This window comes from Marmota flaviventris, chromosome 4 (assembly GCF_047511675.1).
Source record: "Marmota flaviventris isolate mMarFla1 chromosome 4, mMarFla1.hap1, whole genome shotgun sequence".
Lineage (NCBI taxonomy): Eukaryota > Metazoa > Chordata > Mammalia > Rodentia > Sciuridae > Marmota > Marmota flaviventris.
In genome coordinates, this window is record NC_092501.1 from 120,837,685 (window position 1) to 120,858,925 (window position 21,241).

The 21,241-nt window shown below is 38.9% G+C and overlaps 1 pseudogene; it reads right to left on the reverse strand.

Annotated features, from left to right (window-relative positions):
- Positions 1–267: 267 nt before the first annotated feature.
- LOC114087260 (protocadherin-8-like) overlaps positions 268–21,241 on the reverse strand; it is a 134,603-nt pseudogene continuing 113,629 nt past the window's right edge.

Consider the following 21,241-nt stretch of genomic DNA (forward strand, 5'->3'; position numbering starts at 1 on the left):
GACCCGACATCCTGGACCTCTGAAGAAATGGAAGGCGGCCATGATCCCATGAAGAACCTCAAGGTGAACCCCTGGGAGTCAGCTCCTAACACTCTGCAACTTCGGCCAGCTTGGTCACTTCTCGTCTGATACCCACTTGGGCAGTGCTCACAAAGCCTATTCCTCCATGTCCTACCCTCTCCCTTGCAGGAACAAGTCACAATGACTATGGCCACTAGCAAAAGACCACAGCCACTGGCCCAAGCACCGACCCACACTATGGAGAGCTCAGGTTGCCTTGCTGCTCCCTGAGCAGTGTTTCTCCAGACTGGTCCTTCCGCTCCCTCTAGTGGCGGCGGTGGCGCCGGTGGCGGCGGCGGCGGTACCAGCACCACTTTTCCGCCAGGTGGCACTGGATCCGTGGGCACTAAAAGCTGAGTGGCGGTGTGTGACAAGATAGGCCTGCTTCGATCTCACCTCGACGACCGCGGTCAGCGGGCCAGAGGGCTGAAAGGACAGATGGTGCTGCAGGGACAGTTCACGGGTAACCAGGTACAGTGCTAAAAGCCGGAAACTGCTGTCACTGCAGAGGAGGTTGTGAGCCAGCTCTGCGTTGAAGCCTTCGTCCTCGTTTTCTGCCTGCAGTTTTGTCACTAGGTAGCCTAAAGGCACGCTTCGGGGCAGAGGTAGCTGGGCTGAGCCATCGAAGAGCATCAGGGCCACCTGGTGGAGCGCGTTCTGGTCTTCCACCTGCAACCGCACTGCTGTAGCGGTGGAAAGCCGCCGTCTAGCGCCTCCAGTACCAGCTTCATTTCAGCCAGCTCCTCGCTGTCAAAGCACCGTCGAGCGCGCAATTCTCCAGTGACTGTGTCCAAGGAGACATGGGTGGATACGGAGTCCTTGGCGCGGCCCATCTAGTCTTCCAACCGCGGTAGGTGACCTGGCCACTGTGGCTCAGGTCCGGATCCCAGGCGATCATCATAGCCAAGCGGATTGTTCTCAATCACTCACATCTCATAGACTGGCTGTGTGAAGACCGGTGCGCTGTCGGTTCACATCGCCCACATGCACACTGTAAGGCTTCACGGTGAGCAGTGGGGGCGCGCCGTGGTCCTCTGCCACCAGCATCAGGTAGTACTCTGTGATGCGCACTCTGTCCAGCAACGTCTAAGTAACCACCGACTAATTACCCAAAAGGGCCGGCTGCAGTCGGAAGTGCTTGTACCCATAGAGGGCGCAGTGCACCTGCCCGTTGGAACCCGAGTCCCTGTCCGACGTGCTGACCAGAATCACTGAGCTCTCGCGCGCTCACCCTTTAGGCGCCAAAGAGGTTGCTTGCGCAGGCCTGGAGAGCCCCAGCCCCGCTGACAAGGTCGCACCTGCTTTCCGGAGCGCGGTAGCGGTGAAGGACGAGGTGACTGGTTCTCCCGGGGTGGCGAGCGGAGTGATAGCGATGTCTGGAGCGTTGTCATTGACATCACGGATGAGCACGATGACCTTGCAGGTGGCGACCCGAGGACCAGGGCCGCAGTCCTGCACCTCACGTCCAGATCATAGGTGTCCTGGCATTCGTAGTCCACGGGACCCGCTAGGATGAGGCGACCGGAGCCCGGGTCGAGCCACAAGAGGCGGCTCACTTTGGGTGGGTTGCAAGCACAGAAGGAGAACACCCGCCACTGGGGCCCTCGTGGGGGTCCGCCGCGTCCAGGTCCAGAAACAACAAGCCCACAGGGGCGTCCTCCACCGCGCCCTGAGGGAAGGCTGGGCTGTGGTCACTGGCGTCCAGCACACTCACGCTGAAGAGTTGCGATGGCAGACCGCAACCAGCGGCCCCCCTCCTGGGCCAGGCCACTGGCTCTAGGCTGTAAGCAGCCTGACTTTCGCAGCCCAGCTCCTGCAACAGCACCAGATCCACGCATTGGGCACCGCGAACACACGTCTGCAGCTCCGCTTGGAACGGGCTGTGTGGCTCAGCTAGTCGCACACTCTGCAGCCCATTGGCACCCACGTCCTCGTCCAATGACACTTGCCACACAGTTATCCATCTATGCTGCGTTGTCATGGCCACGTCCTCATCCAATGGCACAAGCCCACGGCCGCACCCTCTGACACCTCCACTGGAATCTGGGCCCTGGGGAAGCACAGCACATGGTCGTTGACGTCCCTCACCTCCACCTCCACGTGCACCAGCCGGAATTGCTCCTGTGAGAAACTGACCACGTCGAACACCAGCACACATCGAGGGGCCTGGCCACATAGTCGCTAATGGTCCAGGCCTACATCCCCGACAGTCAGCCTGTCACCCTCGGCACCCAAAGCAGAGAGCTGTTGAATTGCTTTATAAGTCAGAACTGGCTAGGTACCTTGCTCTGGGAATTAAACAAAATGTGGTCAGAGAGAACACCGAAGACGGTGCACGGGGCTTCTTCCTCATACGTGAGGAAATGACAGTTTTGGTGCAAGAGCCTGACACTAGTAACAGCCAGATAAGCAGCAAGTACTCCAGTCCAACCCCTTGTAAAGTGTCACCAGGAAATCTGAGCCTCCAGAAAGTCATCTTTGTTCCTCATAGAGAAAAGCCAATGGCAAGTTCTGTGCTTAGACTTCAGACCTCTCAAGCCCTCCTGAATGGGAATGTGCAGCCAGGAGACACTTGCTCCCTTAAACACATCTAATCATTAAATCCTCTCTGCTGTGTAATTACTTTTCTCTGCCCCAGGCCTAAACATGCTTCTGTAGAACCCCAATGGAGGTGGTTATATAGACAAGAGCATGCAAATAAGCATCGGTTCAGGCCAATCTCAGGAGTCCCCAAACTACTGGGTCACGTTGCTCCCCTAAAAAGACTCACAAAAGGGCCTGGAGAGATGAAGAGAGGCTAGAGCCGTGTAGGGGGTCATTAAGAGCCCACAGAAAGTTTGCACTATACAAATATGTCCTGCTTGATTCACCCAGGTAACTACTCTATTGCTTTGATAGTAAGATCAGGGGATCTGCAGCCTCTTTATTCCCTCCTAAGCTGGTACCTTTTACCTCTTCTTCAGAGGTACAGTTGCTCTTCTCCTTTACCATTTGAGATGAACATATATACTCAGTGTAATGCATCCTTGCTACACAGTTATCTATCTATGCTGGGTTGTCATTGCGTGTATTGAAGGTTTCTTGGGCAACAGTTTCTCCAGAGCAAGGCAATGTCTAATCAGGGGAGAACCAATTTCCAAAGTAATCATCTGAATAGCTTTTCTATAGCAAACAAACCATTAATGATGATATTTCATTCCCTTCATCTCCTTTTATGTCCATAGCTGCTTAAATGTGAGGAATCAGTGTCAGGGAGGTTTGTCAGTCACAAACTATTGCAAGAGATAGTTAAGGGTGAGAGAAAGACTTAGGGAAATATATTGCAGTCGGACTTGTTAGAAAATGGCTGCAGATCAATTATATTTTAAAAGCCTTTGGCTGAAGAAAACCACGGGTGGCCTCATAGACTGAAGGCTAAAGAAACATTAAACCATCTGTCTAAAGCACATAAATAGTCCTGTGTTAACTTCACTTTATGTGTGAAGTGTTCTAAATGCTAAGCAGTCCCACATGTTAATGATGACATTGTTCCTCATGCCACAGAGTCATCATCAGTACACAGTGCTCTTTAACTAGTCATCTTGAATCAGTGAACAAGCTGAGTTATTAACATACCCAAGATTTTCTTGGTTCCTCCATTCTTGCAGGGACATGTCAGTAAGTGACTATTTTTTTTTTCTTTCACTCTTAGGTAGGAATTGGTATTTATTTTAGCACCAAGACCTATGAATCCCATTCTGAAACTGAGCCATCTTTGATGAGATCATTAATTTTCAGCGGTTTTAAATTAGCAGAGCATTTGGCAATGACTTTTATGCTAAGTTCCAATAACTGATATGTGAGAGAAGTACAGTGGGAAGCAGGAGTTAATTTTGGTATGATACTCTGAGATCCTTAAAAAATGGTTGAGGGGGGCTAGAACTCAGTTTATTCTAGACTTTTAATTTTGCATGATAAAACATCAATCTGAAAAAAAGAAATAGCTCTACTTCAGCACTAGAAAGATCAGATTCATTTTAAGCCTGTATACTCAACAGCATATTAGATTGTTTTCTTTCTTTGAATTGAATATCCAAAGGAAGTTCCTTATTATTCAGCCTCTGGATCTCAGGGAAAATAAGGTCCCTTTACTAAGCATCTTAATTCGTACATATCTTTTAACTGAAAACTGAAACTGCTTCAAATATTCCCTTAGAAATTGCATGCTTCCATATACATTAGCCAGGAGAGGGACCCATTTAACCACAGTCCAAGTCTCTTCTTCCTTATCTCAAACAATTCCTGCCAGGTTTAGCCTTTGCTAGTTTTCAACATTGCTGTTGCCATTTATGATCAGAAAAACTATTCAGGATACTGAAAAGGAAGAAGAGTCCAAGACTCCATCTAAAGAACATCAAAAGATCCAGATAAAATATGAAAAGGGCAGGCAATCAAACATTACTTCCACAATGCTAAACATCTGGAAGCTTCTGTTTGGAAACATCCAATGATGATGTTTAAATGCTTGATTGCATTTCCCCCCACTTTTCCTCCAGCTGTTTAGCATCATGTAGACCATCCATGGTAAGGAATATGCTATGCTGTTAGTGATTCATTATTAGGACTATTATTGTTTTGTAGCAAACAACCACCTTATTAAAACATTGCTTTATGAATGAAGGACAGCTGGAATTTCAGGAAAGAGACATTTTCTGAGGCAAAAATCAGTTATGTGCTGGTAGGGTGACAAGCTGAATAATATAGAAACTGTGTGATCAGTCCCCCTAGGGATGTGTCATCCGGAAGCTGTGTTTACAGCCCCGAGCTTCTGGTACTCTCATGTTCCATTCTCTTGGTTCTGTTAGATAAAAATCTGTCTCAAAATTAAAGGCACCATGGCAGAAATTTGCTTTATGTTGCTTTTTTCCCATTTGCCAGCATATTGCCACACTGTAAGTCCATAAAATATATTTTGATCTCTGTTGGAGTCAAAGATAAAGTGAGACAAACAACTGGGTCAAGAGGAGACCAACATGTAAATAAAGCAACAATATGTTCCTCTTGTGCAGTTCGTTTTTATAAAGAGAGGAATTGGTGAACTCCCTCCAGAGTTCACCTTTGTTCCTGGGGGCAGAGGGGCGGGGGAGAAAAAAATGTGCTAGTGGATTCCCAAAATGTCAACATATCAGATGCATAACACAAGATTTACATTCTGATCATTTAAATGAAAGATTTTATATTTTGCTGAACACATAACATCAATGTGCCTCTCTTTACACATGAGAGAACCTTGAATATAAACTAAAGTTACTTTCATCTATAACATGGAGGGGAAATTAGCTTTCTAATTCAGAATAGTGTCTGTGCCCTTGAAACTTTCTTCTTTCCTGTTTACATAATAATATATGTTTGGGGGAAAATTAAGCCATAGGAAATTGCTCTTGAGCAAATTTGGCTGGCTTATTGTGTCCATGTGTCAGAGAAAGCACCAACTTTTTACAGGATCCTGAACTAATACTTCCCTAGGCCAGAAACAGTTTTAGTGTCATTTAGAAAAAAAAAATCATTCTATGTTCTATGCTGAGACACATTTTCGTTTCTCAATTGAACAAACATTCTGAAGCTGAATGAGTAAAGTATTATCAAAAGCAATGCTGCTGTCTTCAAGGAGTAAGTTCCAGAAATTGAAGCAATTAAATCTGTTCGAAAGAAAACAAATCAACCTAACAGCCTTGTATTTTTCTTTTTGAAAATCATACCCTGAAAAAATTAAAGTCAATCATTAGTGGTATAAGCTTCCAAAACAGAGAAATTGTCTTAAATTATCTCATAAGAAGTATCATTCGCTCATATTCCTGTTACCCCATTACATAATCAGTTTGTTATTAGGGCTTGACTGTGCAGCCATTTATAAGAAAAATTATTAGCAAATTGCTGGTCTTTTTTGGAAAATCATTTTAGGAAAAATAATTCAGCCCTGAAGTCAGTCAAAATACCATCTACAAATATAGCATAGAAACAAATGATATTTTATCAACTACTTAAGTGCTTTATCCCAGAGAATAATCACAGAAATCCACCAGAGAGTATCAACACTAATCACAAGTTCCCCTTAACATAAAATAAGCATCTAAATGGTATAATCTTCACTTAGAAAAAAGTTTCCCATAAGGATCATCATGTTAATAAAGATATCATCAAAACTATGTAATCTCCAAATTCTACATAAAACTATTAATTTAAATTACTGATTTTATTAATATCTCTGCATGAAGGAAATTAAATGAATAATGAAAAACATTTTACTGTTTTGGTCCAACTATGCCTCAAATTCCAAGTGAGGCAATGAGATTGACTTTGCCCCTTGACCTTCAGTTATGGGCTAAAAGATCAAACTTTGTGTCCCTCTCACCTTGAAGGGAGGAGGGTCCCCCACACACCTATATACACCAGAGAATACAGTAAAGCAAGGAAAAAATTAAAAGAGTAGTGATTGAGAAGCAATTTTTATCTGTGCTTATTTTAATCCTCATCTACTTTCCTCTAAGCTGAACCCCTGTTTTTCTACTCAGCACAAATGTTGGTATCCATCACTAATTACAGCACTTTCAGGCGTTGTATCAACAGCTATTTGATCACATATTGATGATACACTAAATACACAGCCTTGTTACAAGAAAATACTTAAACATTTACCATCAGAATACAGAGATGGTCACAAGTGCTAAACAACACAGTTATATCAAGTACAAATGAGAAGTGATCTTAGAGTTTTAAAAGTTAGATTATAGTCTTAAAATTGCCAGGGATGGAAAGAACCTGGGAGTCATGTGAATAAGACATGGAGAAGTACAGGCACAGAGGAGTACAGGCACCAAGTAGACCAGTTGACTAGAATGAATGGCTCAAGGAGGACATTATGTAGAACAAGTTTAAATGTGTGGCACTATTGAGGAAGACTTTGATGCTAAGGTAAAAATTGTCAATACTTCCAAAGCAGAAGTGATAAAACACTGTGGTTTATGGAGCAAGAGCTTGTTGATGTGTATTTTATTATAATAAATAATGTATCTAATTGCCTTCCCTAAATATTGAAATTCTCAAAAGGAATTGCATTTTATTTAAAGCTTCAAATCAGCATCCAACACAATGATTGGCTCTGAATAAATATTTATTAAATAACTTATTAAGCCATTATTGAATGGTATACACTTTCTGCTTACCTCAAAACTTACCGGGCAGCCAGATGAACTAGAGAGACTGGAAGCAAAGAGATGACCAGTGAAGTTTCTTGGCAATCTAGGTACAAGATGTCAAAAGCCTGAACAAAGAGTAGGAAGAAGTATTGCAAGAAGATCTGAGGAACATTGCAGTGGAAAAAAATTGGTAGAACTTCATGACAGATAAGCTCTAAGGGGTTGATAAGATGAAAAACAAATACATTATTTTAAACAAAAAAAAATGGTCACACTTTCTCAAATCTCCTAATTACAAAGAAAAGCAGTATTTCCAAATAGAATTCCCAATGGTTCCTCATACTCATTAGCTAAATGACCAAAGACAGAAGAATTTCCTCTTTCCAAACCTCAATGTCTTTAGGTAAGAATGCCTTCTTTGAAGAGTTGCTTTGAAATTTAAATAAGAAAATACAGGAAGAAAAAGAAGTTCAATGCTTAACACTTTGTGGAATCTCAAAAGACAACTGTGTTCTTTGTTATAGGCATTTGCACATTATATTGTGATTTATTTCTTTAAGGGTATATTTATTATCCCCCCAGCTTATACCATTTCTGTGAAATACCACATAAGATCATTTGAATTCAAAATTAGAAAACTGAAGAACCATAGGCTTGGTGTCTAGAATGGTTATATGAGACTTCTATAATAAATGAAACTTATTGAATAATATTTGAGACTTTGGTCCTGCCACATGTTACAAAACTGGTGTCTTGGGTTAGCTTCAATACTGACCAATCAAGAAATGTAGGACACTTGTTTTTGCCTGCTCAGCTTCCAGTTTTCTTTTGAGAAGCCATCTGTTCACCAAGTCCATCCATGTAAGTAGGATAGATAGACTCCCCACTCTTGATGCTAGGAAGGTGACCTGACCCACGCTTAGCCAAATTAGAACATTTCATCCCACTAGCTTCAGTGATTGATTTAGGCAGATGCAAAGTGTCCCAACTCAAGTCATTCAGAGAGTTGCCAAAATCAGAAAATATAAACTGGGCTGTGAAACTACTAGATTTAGAGTGCTTTACTGAGAGTAAAGTCAACGTTTTGCAAAAAAAAAAAAAAAAAAAAAAAAAGCCAAGATAGCATTGAGCACTTATATCCAGCCATTCTTGATCACTTACTGAACTTTTCATTGACATAAAACAATGAGTTCCACTATTATGTTGAAGCCAATCAGTAGTTAGTTGCTTCTCTGAAATTATTAGTAACAGACCCTAGCCTGAGTAAATTAGTTGAAGGGATACATAGAAGAGGTCAGTGGGGACCTACAGATGGTAAGTTGAAAGGTTGACCTGCATTCTTGCTATATGTTTGCACAGCTGCTGGGAAGTTGCTACTTCTATTCTGGGACTCAGATCATGTGTCTATTAAAGCCAGAGAACAGGGGTCAGAGATTAGGAGGGCTTGACTACATTTATAAGAAAAAAGATAGTCTTCAACTTAACATTGGTTCCTCTGAAACAGAAAAAGACAAAAATATGATATCACTAAAATAGACTCTTCTGACAGAGGTCAACACGAGGGCTAAGAGTTGAGAATCTTGGTAGATAAGGCAAAAATTTCTCCATCAAACTCAAGTTAGTGCAGGAAAATAAAAACAAAAATAATCAAGAAGAGTGAGGCCTCACAAGACTAGACTCCCCACATTCACTTCCAAACTCCCCTAAGTATGGCATAGCTAACTGAAGAAAAATGACAATAGCCTCACAGTAAAAATCCATACCTTGGAATGAAGGCTAGAAGCAAAGGGACATATTAGCTGTGATTCCCATTCAAAAAAAAAAATTGCTCTAAATGTCTCTGACAGGACCCAGATGGAAGTCATTTAAACTAAAAAAACATTCAAACTTGTTGCTCAGAGTAGGAATCCCTAGGCCAGGAGTAAATCCAAACCCTTCCCCCAGCTTTGATTGTGGAGTTGATAAGTGCAAATACTAAACATTTACCCGGCCAAAAAAAATGGGGGGACTCTCATAGCGCTGAACCCCAAATTTAAAAATGGCCTGTGATCTTGGTGAAACCCCTGAAATATTGTTCCTAATGCCCAGCTCCCATGTGGTCACACAGGGCAAAGGTCAAGAAATACCATCCCCATGACCAGGATCTAGGGAGGCTACAATGGCTGACCTCAGAACATGTACCTCAGCCGGGGTAGGAAGTCCTTGCATCTCCTGGCCAACAAGACATGCTATGGATCATGACCATTAGGTGAAGGTCTAAGTGTTATTTTTTTTTAATTGCAGTTATCTCTGATTAGATGTGTGAGTGAGGTTTCAATGGATCACACAGGTTGGCAGATCACAAGGAATCTCACCTACTCCTGACAGATAATGGTGCATACCCTCCCAGGATCTGGCTTGTTGCAGGACTCAGTGATTGCATCAGTCTGTGAGCTTCCTTCAGGAAACTGGTTAAGTTGCCCACTGGTGGCAAAAAAATATATATCCTGGTTAGCCAGGACCAAGTTCAGGAGCAGAAATCTGGATTATTTACCTTTCCCTCTGAGACACTTGTTCTGATAAATGCACTCACCCTTGATTTGAAGCATTCTGTGTCCAGTGGTACTTATCCGTTCCTTGTCTTTGTTTCTCAACCAGTCATTGGATGTCTCTGTTGACACATTTTGTGTCTGTAACACTGCTGTCAGCCTGCAGATGAAGATTCCATTCAGTTGACTCACCCGCCCTTCCAAAATCCTCTTCCCTTGTCCTTTAATTCAAGGCAGACAAGGCCCCCACTCAAGCCTGAGATGCACCTCTTATCTGTTTCTCTTGTTCTTGGCTCCCTTATTCAGGACATCTGACAGGTTTACAAAATAGCTTCTGTCTCATCAAAAGAGCCTGAGGGAAGGGATTTGGGGCCCTTCTCAGACTGAGAGAGCAAAGGAGAGCCTGACCCATCCAGAAAACAGTGAGCCAATACGTCATCTCTTGTTCCATCTTCTCATGAAGGACAAGGCCATGTGGGCTTTTAAATCTCCTAGATCAATTTAACTATCAAACCCCTGTCGGGGAATGGTGATAGGTGTAGAATTCTCAAGTGATTCTGATTGCTTTCATGGTCTGCGCCATTCTCTTTTAATAACCGCCATAAACTGAATACCTATTAATAATAGATTTTTTTTTTCCTTTTGGTGATGTGAAGACTGTAGAGCAGCACTTTACCCAAAGGTTAAATTCCAAATTTATCACAAATTTTAAATACTTTATAAATTTTAAGGGGCTGTTAGATAAAAAAAATACCATTACATCATTTCCAGATCAAAAACTTTTAGTTATCCTCATCACTTCTAGAACAAGAAGAGCCCCTCCATGAATTCAGCCCTATCTTCCCACAACTCTCCTTCTTCTGATTTAAGGTATGGTTCCACCAGAGGCGACATTTCCCTGGAACTGCATCATTCATTCCCACCACTGTGTCTTAGCTCATGCTGTCCTGTGACCTCAGTGCAATTCCTGCCACAAATGCTGTTGAGTGCTGTACAAAAACAGTCTTTAAAACAGTGTTTTTCAAACCTTAATGTGCCTGAAATCACCTGAGGATCTTCTTAAAATGAAGATTCTGAGTAGGTTGGAGTAGGGTCTTAGATCTGCATTTTAAACAGTGCTACAGCACTGTAGCACCTCCAATTCTGCCCTCCCAACAGCTAGAATTTAGACGTTATTCGAAGGCCAGGTCTTTGGGAAGTGTCCACTCACTGCTGATGCAACTCTCCTACTGCACTTATTAGACCTACCCCATTTAGCCATCTACCTTATCTTATAGGTAGGCTTCAAAATAAATGTGTGGTGTGCACAATTATTCTTGTAAGCTTGATTGTGTACCATAATTTCATAAGAAGTGGACATCAGGCTTTCAGAAATCACAACAGCGTCATGTTCAATGTGGTTGTTATTTAATAAGTGTCACTGATTAAGATGAGACCAGACAAACCTGAATGATCGTCGTGTCTCCCTTTAAAGGGTACGTGTAGAACAGATCCAGACCAGGTATCAGGGCAAGCACCTGGATAAAGCAGTGGTTAAGAGTGAAGACAGATGACGTGAGTTCTAATCATGTCCTAACAATATGGGTTTAGACAATTCTCCTAAATTCTCTAAGTCTCAGTTTTGTTGTCTTTTGTCAAATAGCAATAGTATTACTTTGCAGGATTATTCTAAGGTTTCAGTTGGAGATCAGAAGTAAACAAGACAGTGTTTATGGAGGATTCAGCATGATGCCTGCTGCACAGCAAGTGCTCTAGAATAAATATGAGCTTTAATTATTAGCTGGCATGACAGTTCTTTAAGACTGTCAGGAAAATTCTAACACAGGTTTTAGATTCCTTTAATCATTTTAGAGCTATTCTTACACACCTCCATGGTGACTCCCCTGTTCTCTTTAAAGCTGAGTATAATCACAAATACAGTTTGTAAGGGTTAATAGCCACCAGTTACTGCCTTCTTCCTGAGTTGTAAAGTCAATTCCAATGCTATAAACTTACATAAAAGATTTCTAAAATGCAGTCTGTAAGGTTACCACAGCAACCGCTAGATGTCATCTTTAGAATGTCCCTCGGCTTCACATTCTGTTGGAAAAGGAGTTATAAAGTATATACTCTAAATAATTGCCTTGCCTAGAGTTTTAAAGAGTAATCATAAGTATTCATGCATCGACATAAGAAAATATGCAATCGCAGCATATATTATGAAATGCACACGGTAAAGGGACAAGACTCATTCCATATTAATTTCTTCTTTCTTTGCATATGTTAGCATAGCGTTTTCTTTAGAAATTGGTGAATCACAATTAAACTTGCATTATTTTGGAGAAGTATTCTTTCATTTTTATAACTAATTTAATGCATGACTAATATGAAAAAGGAAAACCTCATATTAAAAACATAGATATATCTAAAATTCCACACTAAAACATAATAGCTGTCAACATTTTGGTCATATATATTAAGGAGGAACATTTTATAAATAAATAAACATATGTGTATGCACAATATGCATTTATAGAGATACATGCATGCACACAAATATACCTACGTATTTAACAAAGTATTTGTTTTTGCATATACCTGCAAAGAACTTATCCTTGCTTTTGAATGTGGCCTGTTCTTTTTTTCTTAGTCCTATAGTAAGCTCTTTCATGTTACTAAATACTCCATTTATGTATGATGTTTCAAAATGCACTCTACTGTCATGTATAACTAATTAGAACAAAAATAGATAAATAAATGCTCTTGTATAAGGTCATTTGAAAAGTTCCTTGGAATTTTTTTATGCATAGACCATATGCATTTAACCATCCCTTTGCTACTGAACAGTTTAAGTGTTAGGATTCAATTTTGGGTGGGGGGACAGAAAATTCACATGCAGATACTATATGTGATTCAGCTAGATTAAAGTTTATTTTCAGTCATGCAAACTTAATTAAGGCTTTTGTGGGGTGATTCTCATAGTGCAAGGACTCAGACTCTTTGTATCTCACTGTCCCACATGTGTGATGACTCATGTTCCAAAATGGGTGTGCTTTATACCCAACCATCACATCCACAATCTAGGAATCTGGAAGGAAACATGTCAAAGAAAAGTGTGACCCTGCAAGGAGATTTCTAGAATTCACATACATTTCTAATAGCCACGAAATAGTTATAAGGGAGGGCAGAGACATCTAATGCTTTAGTCACTGGCCACATACCTATTCACAAACCAGGATTTTTGTTGCTGAGAAAGAAGAGACAGAATAATGGAGGGGGGAGGCAGTCATTTAGCTTGTTTCTAATTTTTGTTATTGTTAGTAATGCTAGGATGAACATTCTTATACACATATCCATACACACAGCTCTAATGCTTTCCTAGGAATAGATTGCCAGAAGGTGAATTACTCAATCTAAGGATATGCCACATTTTAAGAGTTTTAATATGTATTGCTGAATTGCTCTGCAGAAATATTGTACCAATTTCTACCTTCGTCAGCAATGCAGGTTGGGAAGAGAAAATGCTAACATGAGATTCAACCTAATTTGATTGTTCAAAGATTCCATACCTCCTGCAAGGAAGATAAAGATCCCAGCACCTCTGGAAATCCAGAGATTGAGAAGATTTCAGGAGGGAAAAAAAAAAAAAAACTCAGTGCCTTTTTCAATCTAATAACATCAAAGGAAATGCAATTTAAGGCCTAGAAACGGAAAGGATACTGTTATCTTTGGTTCGTGAAAATATTTTAAAAGGGATGCATGAGAAGAGAAACAACATAGTACAGGGGAAATCATTGAATTTAGTGCCAAAATATCTGGGTTTGACTCCCATCTTCTAATTTACGATGACTCTAGGCAAGCTATTCAACCTCTCTGAGGCTCATTTTCTTTAATATAGAAATGAGGCAGTTAATGCCTGTCTCCTGCTTTTGTGAAGTTTAAATTTGCTAATGTGAAAAGGTTTAATCATAGTTGTATTTGAATTGAAACTTGCACTCTCCTTAAATTTTATGATATTACTATTCAATATTTTATATTCTCTATAACTATTTGGAGGTAAGTAATAAATTAGTTTCCTTCAATAAAAAAGACTCATTCAAAGAGGAATTCCTCTAGGCTTTATTTTTGTTGTTGTTTGGTAATTTTTACTATTAAAGGCTATTCATTTTTAATCAAGTTTTACATAGCATAAAAGGCATATATTATCAGGGTACAGCTCAATGGAGTATGACAAGTATGTATTTCCATAAAATTTCCGCCTTAGTCAAGATTTAGAATAATTCTATCACCCCCTGAAAGTTCCCTCAATGCTAAACTGCATCAATCCCACTCTAGGAAACCCCTGATCTGAATGTTATCACTATACATTGGTTTGACCTGTTTTCAATTTTTATGTAAATGAAATCAAACAAGTTCTCTGTAGCTGTCTTCTTCCTTGCTGTACCATACTTTTTAGATGCATCCATGATATTCCGTGTATTTCCCTTTCCTCTGCTTATATGTTGTTCATTTGTTGCTGGGCAGTATTCTACCATATGACCATACCATCCTTTCCCATTCACCTGTGTGAACATTTGAGCTGTTTACAATTTTAGACTCTTATGAATAAGGTGTCTGTGAACATTAGCATTCAACACTTTGGTGGACATGTTTTTTATCTTGAAGAGAGAGAGGATAAATACCAACAAGTGCAATTGCTGGGGTAAATCACATATGCTTAATTTTGTAACTACCAGAATATTTTCTATAATGGTGTGACATTTCATGTTCCACCATCCATGTCTGAACCCTCCTGTTGCTCCACAATCTTAACTACGTTTGATACTTAGAGGTTTTTTTTTCCTAATGTTTCACATTCAGATAAGTGTGAAATGATATATTGCTATGATTTTAATTTTCAGTTCCCTGATGAATAAAATTATTGAGCATCTTTTCATGTCATCGTGGACCATTCTGAATTCTGTGTGTGTGTGTGTGTGTGTGTGTGTGTGTGTGTGTATGTTTCCCTTTTAATAGATTGTCTTCTTATTGATTTCTTATTAAGGTGCAAAAGTTCTTTGTATTTTTTTTTTTTTTGTGAAGTGTTAAATCTTCTTCCCATTTTAATAGGGTTTTTGTATTCTTATTGTTGAGTTGTAGGAGTTCTTTGTATATTCTGATTACAAGTTTTTTTGTCAGATATAAGCATTGTGAATATTTGTCCTGGACTACGGATTGCCTTTTCATTTTTTAATGGTGTAATTTGAAGAAATTCTTTATTTTGATGAAGTTCAAATTATCATCTTTGAAGTCGATGATTAGTACTTTTTCTATCCTAAGAAATCTTTCCCTATCCTAAGATTACATAGATATTTTTTTCTGCCTTATTTCCTAGAGACTTGAAATTTTTAGTTTGGACTTTTCTATCTGTGACCCATTTTAAATTAATTTTTCTATGTAATACATAGTAGGGGATCAAGGCTAATTCTTTCCCTTATGGATATCTGTTGTTACAGTTCTGTTTATTAAAAATAAAAATTCTCTTTCCTATTAAACTATCCTGTTGTCTTTCTCAAAATTGATTGATCATATATGTGTGAGTCTGTTCCTGAATCTTCTATTTTGTTTCACTGATTCTATGCCTAAACTTCTGATAATTCCATATTGTCTTGATTGCTGTAGCATTCTTAGAAAATCATGAAATCAGATAGTATAGATCCTCCAACATTTCTTTTCAAAATTGTTTTGACTAATCTAGGGTATTTTGTTTGTTTGTTTGTTTGTTTGTTTGATTTGTTGGATTTCTGTGTAAATGTTAAAGTCAGCTTCTCAATTTCTAGAAAAATGACTCTGGAGATTTGGGTAAGGATTGCCTTGAGTCTGTGTTCCAAATTGGAGAAAATGAACATCTAAACAATATTGTGACAGCCAATCTGTAAATATGGTATATCTCTTTGTTTATTTCGAATACTGAAATGTTTTCCTACAGGAATTTACTGTTTTAAATGCACAAGAATTTTAGGTTTTTGTTATATTTATTTTAAAATACTTTATGTTTTTGATACTATGCTAAATGTCTTTTTAAATTTTTTATTTCATGGTTGGTTGTTGCTAACGTATGGAAATAAAGTTGTTTTTTAACTTGAGTGTAGCCTAAGACATTATTAAATTTATACACTAATTTGGCTTGTTTCTTTGTATTTTATAGACTTTTAGGCTTTTCTATATAGATAATATGCCACTTGTGATTAGAGATAATCTTATTTCTTCCATCTCAATATTTATCTCTTTTTTCCATTGTCTTTCTTTATTTCACTAGCTAGCCCCTCCAATATAATATTGGAAAAGGTGGTGAAAGCAGACATCATTGCCATATTCCGGTCTTAGAGGAAATCACTTGGTATTTCACTATTAACTATGATATTTGCTATATAGATACATCCAATATGATGTTTATTAATTTTGGAAAGTTTCCTTTTGTTCCTAATTTGCTGAGAAATTTTTCTTTCTTCATTGAGATTATCATATGATTTTTCTCCTTTATTTTGTAGAGTGATAAATTATATAATTTGTAAATGTTAAACCAGCCTTGTATTCCTAGGATCAACCCCACATAGTCATGATATGTTTACTACCTTTTAAGAAATATTACTGAGTTTTATTTGCTAAAATTTGGGGGGGGTGAATTTATGTTAATTAGGGTTATTATTCATAATTTTCTTTTCTCATGATGTTTTTGACAGTCAATTAAATTACTGACTGACATTTCAAATTTGAAATTACTGAAAATTTGAACTTGTTTGCTGTGGATTTTAGGCTGTGAGATGCCATAGTTTTTCTCATTCAAGTAGACTCATCTCCATACTTTGTTGCCTCTGTAGATCTTGTCAAAATTTTTTATTTTTTTAGGCTTTATCAGAGTGGGTTTAGAATAGATCTTTTTTTTTTTTTTTTTTTTTTAATTTTTATTGTGGGTTGTTCAAAACATTACAAATTTCTTGACATATCATATTCCACACTTTGATTCAAGTGGGTTCTGAACTTCCACCTTCACCCCATACACAGATTGCAGAATCACATCAGTTACACATCCATTGATTTACAAATTGCCATACTAGTGTCTGTTGTGCTCCGCTGCCTTTCCCATCCTCCACCCTCCCCCCTCCCCACCTCTCCCCTCCCCTCCCCTCCTCTCTCTCTACCTCCTCCACTGTATAACCCTGAGGGTCTCCTTCCATTACCATGCAATTTCCCTTCTCTCTCCCTTTCCCTCCCACCTCTCATCCCTATTAAATGTTAATCTTCTTCTCCTGTTCTTCGTCCCTACACTGTTCTTAGTTACTCTCCTTATATCAAAGAAGACATTTGGCATTTGTTTTTTAGGGATTGGCTAGCTTCACTTAGAATAATCTGCTCTAATGCCATCCATTTCCCTGTAAATTCTATGATTTTGTCATTTTTTAATGCAGAGTAATACTCCATTGTGTATAAATGCCACATTTTTTTTATCCATTCGTCTATTGAAGGGCATCTAGGTTGGTTCCACAGTCTTGCTATTGTGAACTGTGCTGCTATGAACATCGATGTAGCAGTGTCCCTGTAGCATGCTCTTTTTAGGTCTTTAGGGAATAGACCAAGAAGGGGAATAGCTGGGTCAAATGGTGGCTCCATTCCCAGCTTTCCAAGAAATCTCCATACTGCTTTCCAAATTGGCTGCACCAGTTTGCAGTCCCACCAGCAATGTACAAGTGTACCCTTTTCCCCACATCCTCGCCAGCACTTGTTGTTGTTTGACTTCCTAATGGCTGCCAATCTTACTGGAGTGAGATGGTATCTTAGGGTGGTTTTGATTTGCATTTCTCTGACAGCTAGAGATGTTGAGCATTTTTTCATGTACTTGTTGATTGACTGTATGTCCTCCTCTGAGAAGTGTCTGTTCAGGTCCTTGGCCCATTTGTTGATTGGGTTGTTTGTTTTCTTATTGTCTAATTTTTTGAGTTCTTTGTATACTCTGGATATTAGGGCTCTATCTGAAGTGTGAGGAGTAAAGATTTGTTCCCAGGGTGTAGGCTCCCTATTTACCTCTCTTATTGTTTCTTTTGCTGAGAAGAAACTTTTTAGTTTGAGTAAGTCCCATTTGTTGATTCTAGTTATTAACTTTTGTGCTATGGGTGTCCTATTGAGGAATTTGGAGCCCGACCCCACCGTATGTAGATCGTAGCCAACTTTTTCTTCTATCAGACGCCGTGTCTCTGATTTGATATCAAGCTCCTTGATCCATTTTGAATTCACTTTTGTGCATGGCGAGAGAAAGGGATTCAGTTTCATTTTGTTGCATATGGATTTCCAGTTTTCCCAGCACCATTTGTTGAAGATGCTATCCTTCCTCCATTGCATGCTTTTAGCCCCTTTATCAAATATAAGATAGTTGTAGTTTTGTGGATTGGTTTCTGTGTCCTCTATTCTGTACCATTGGTCCACCTGCCTGTTTTGGTACCAGTACCATGCTGTTTTTGTTACTATTGCTCTGTAGTATAGTTTGAAGTCTGGTATCGCTATACCGCCTGATTCACACTTCCTGCTTAGCATTGTTTTTGCTATTCTGGGTCTTTTATTTTTCCATATGAATTTCATGATTGCTTTCTCTATTTCTACAAGAAATGCCTTTGGGATTTTGATTGGCATTGCATTAAACCTATAGAGAACTTTTGGTAATATCGCCATTTTGATGATGTTAGTTCTGCCTATCCATGAACAGGGTATATTTTTCCTTCTTCTAAGATCTTCTTCTATTTCTCTCTTTAGGGTTCTGTAGTTTTCATTGTATAAGTCTTTCACCTCTTTTGTTAGGTTGATTCCCAAGTATTTTATTTTTTTTGAAGATAATTTGAATGGAGTGGTTGTCCTCATTTCCATTTCAGAGGATTTGTCGCTGATATACAGGAATGCCTTTGATTTATGCGTGTTGATTTTATATCCTGCCACTTTGCTGAATTCATTTATTAGCTCTAATAGTTTCTTTGTAGAGCCTTTTGGGTCTGCTAGGTATAGAATCATATCATCTGCAAATAGTGATAATTTAAGTTCTTCTTTTCCTATTTTGATGCCTTTAATTTCTTTCGTCTGTCTAATTGCTCTGGCCAGTGTTTCAAGAACTATGTTGAACAGAAGTGGAGAGAGAGGGCATCCCTGTCTAGTTCCAGATTTTAGAGGGAATGCCTTCAGTTTTTCTCCATTCAGAATGATGCTAGCCTGAGGCTTAGCATAGATTGCTTTTACAATATTGAGGTATGTTCCTGTTATCCCTAGTTTTTCTAGAGTTTTGAACATAAAGGGATGCTGTACTTTGTCAAATGCTTTTTCCGCATCTATCGAGATGATCATATGGTTCTTATTTTTAAGTCTATTGATGTGGTGAATAACATTTATTGATTTCCGTATATTGAACCAGCCTTGCATCCCAGGGATGAATCCTACTTGATCATGGTGTACAATTTTTTTGATATGTTTTTGTATCCGATTCGCCAGAATTTTATTGAGGATTTTTGCATCTAGGTTCATTAGAGATATTGGTCTGTAGTTTTCTTTCTTTGAAGTGTCTTTGTCTGGTTTAGGTATCAGGGTGATGTTGGCCTCATAGAATGAATTTGGAAGTTCTCCCTCCTTTTCTATTTCCTGAAGTAGCTTGAAAAGTATTGGTATTAGTTCTTCTTTAAAGGTTTTGTAAAATTCTGCTGTATACCCATCTGGACCTGGGCTTTTCTTAGTTGGAAGTCTTTTTATGGTTTCTTCTATTTCCTCAATTGATATTGGTCTGTTTAGGTTTTCTATATCCTCCTGACTCAATCTGGGCAGATCATATGACTTAAGAAATTTATCAATGCCTTCACTATCTTCTAATTTGTTGGAGTATAAGGATTCAAAATAGTTTTTGATTATCTTCTGTATTTCTGAAGTGTCTGTTGTGATATTGCCTTTTTCATCCCGTATGCTAGTAATTTGAGTTCTCTCTCTTCTTCTCTTCGCTAGCATCACTAAGGGTCTGTCGATTTTGTTTATTTTTTCAAAGAACCAACTTTTAGTTTTGTCAATTTTTTCAATTGTTTCTTTTGTTTCGATTTCATTAATTTCAGCTCTGATTTTAATTATTTCTTGCCTTCTACTTCTTTTGCTGTTGTTTTGCTCTTCTTTTTCAAGGATTTTGAGATGAAGTATGAGATCATTTATTTGTTGGTTTTTTCTTTTTTTAAGGAATGAACTCCAAGCAATGAATTTTCCTCTTAGAACTGCTTTCAATGTGTCCCATAGATTCCGATATGTTGTGTCTGTGTTTTCATTTATCTCTAAGAATTTTTTAATTTCCTTCTTGATGTCTTCTATAACCCATTGATCATTCAGTAACCTATTGTTCATTCTCCAAGTGATGTATGCTTTTTCCTTCCTTCTTTTATCGTTGATTTTCAGTTTCATTCCATTATGATCAGATAGGATGCATGGTATTATCTCTACTCCTTTATATTGTCTAAGAGTTGCCCTGTGACATAATATATGATCTATTTTTGAGAAGGATCCATGTGCTGCTGAGAAAAAAGTGTAACTGCTTGATGTTGGGTGGTATATTCTATATATGTCAATTAGGTCTAGGTTATTAATAGTGTTATTGAGTTCTATAGTTTCCTTATTCAACTTTTGTTTGGAAGATCTGTCCAGTGGCGAGAGAGGTGTGTTGAAGTCTCCCATGATTATGGTATGGTGATCTATTAGACTCTTGAACTTGAGAAGAGTTTGTTTGACGAACATAGCTGCACCATTGTTTGGGGCATAAATATTTATGATTGTTATGTCTTGTTGGTGTATGGTTCCCTTAAGCAGTATGTAGTGTCCCTCTTTATCTCTTTTGATTAACTTTGGCTTGAAATCTATTTTATTTGATATGAGTATGGACACTCCTGCTTGTTTCCGAAGTCCATATGAGTGACATGATTTTTCCCAACCTTTCACCTTCAGCCTATGTATGTCTTTTCCTATCAAATGCGTCTCCTGTAGGCAGCATATTGTTGGGTCTTGTTTTGTGATCCATTCTACTAGCCTGTGTCTCTTAATTGGTGAGTTTAAGCCATTAACATTTAGGGTTATTATTGAGATATGGGTTGTTCTTCCAGCCATATTTGTTTATTTCTGTTACTAAACATGGTTTGTTTTCCTCTTTGATTATTCCCCCCCCCTTTACTGTCCTACCTCCCACTGTTGGTTTTCATTGTTATTTTCCATTTCCTCTTCCTGTAATGCTTTGGAGAGGATGTTTTGAAGAGATGGTTTTCTAGCTGCGAATTCTTTAAACTTTTGTTTATCATGGAAGGTTTTAATTTCATCTTCCATCCTGAAGCTTAATTTCGCTGGATACACAATTCTTGGTTGGAACCCATTTTCTTTCAGTGTTTGAAATATGTTATTCCAGGATCTTCTAGCTTTCAGAGTCTGTGTTGACAGATCAGCTGTTATCCTGATTGGCTTACCCCT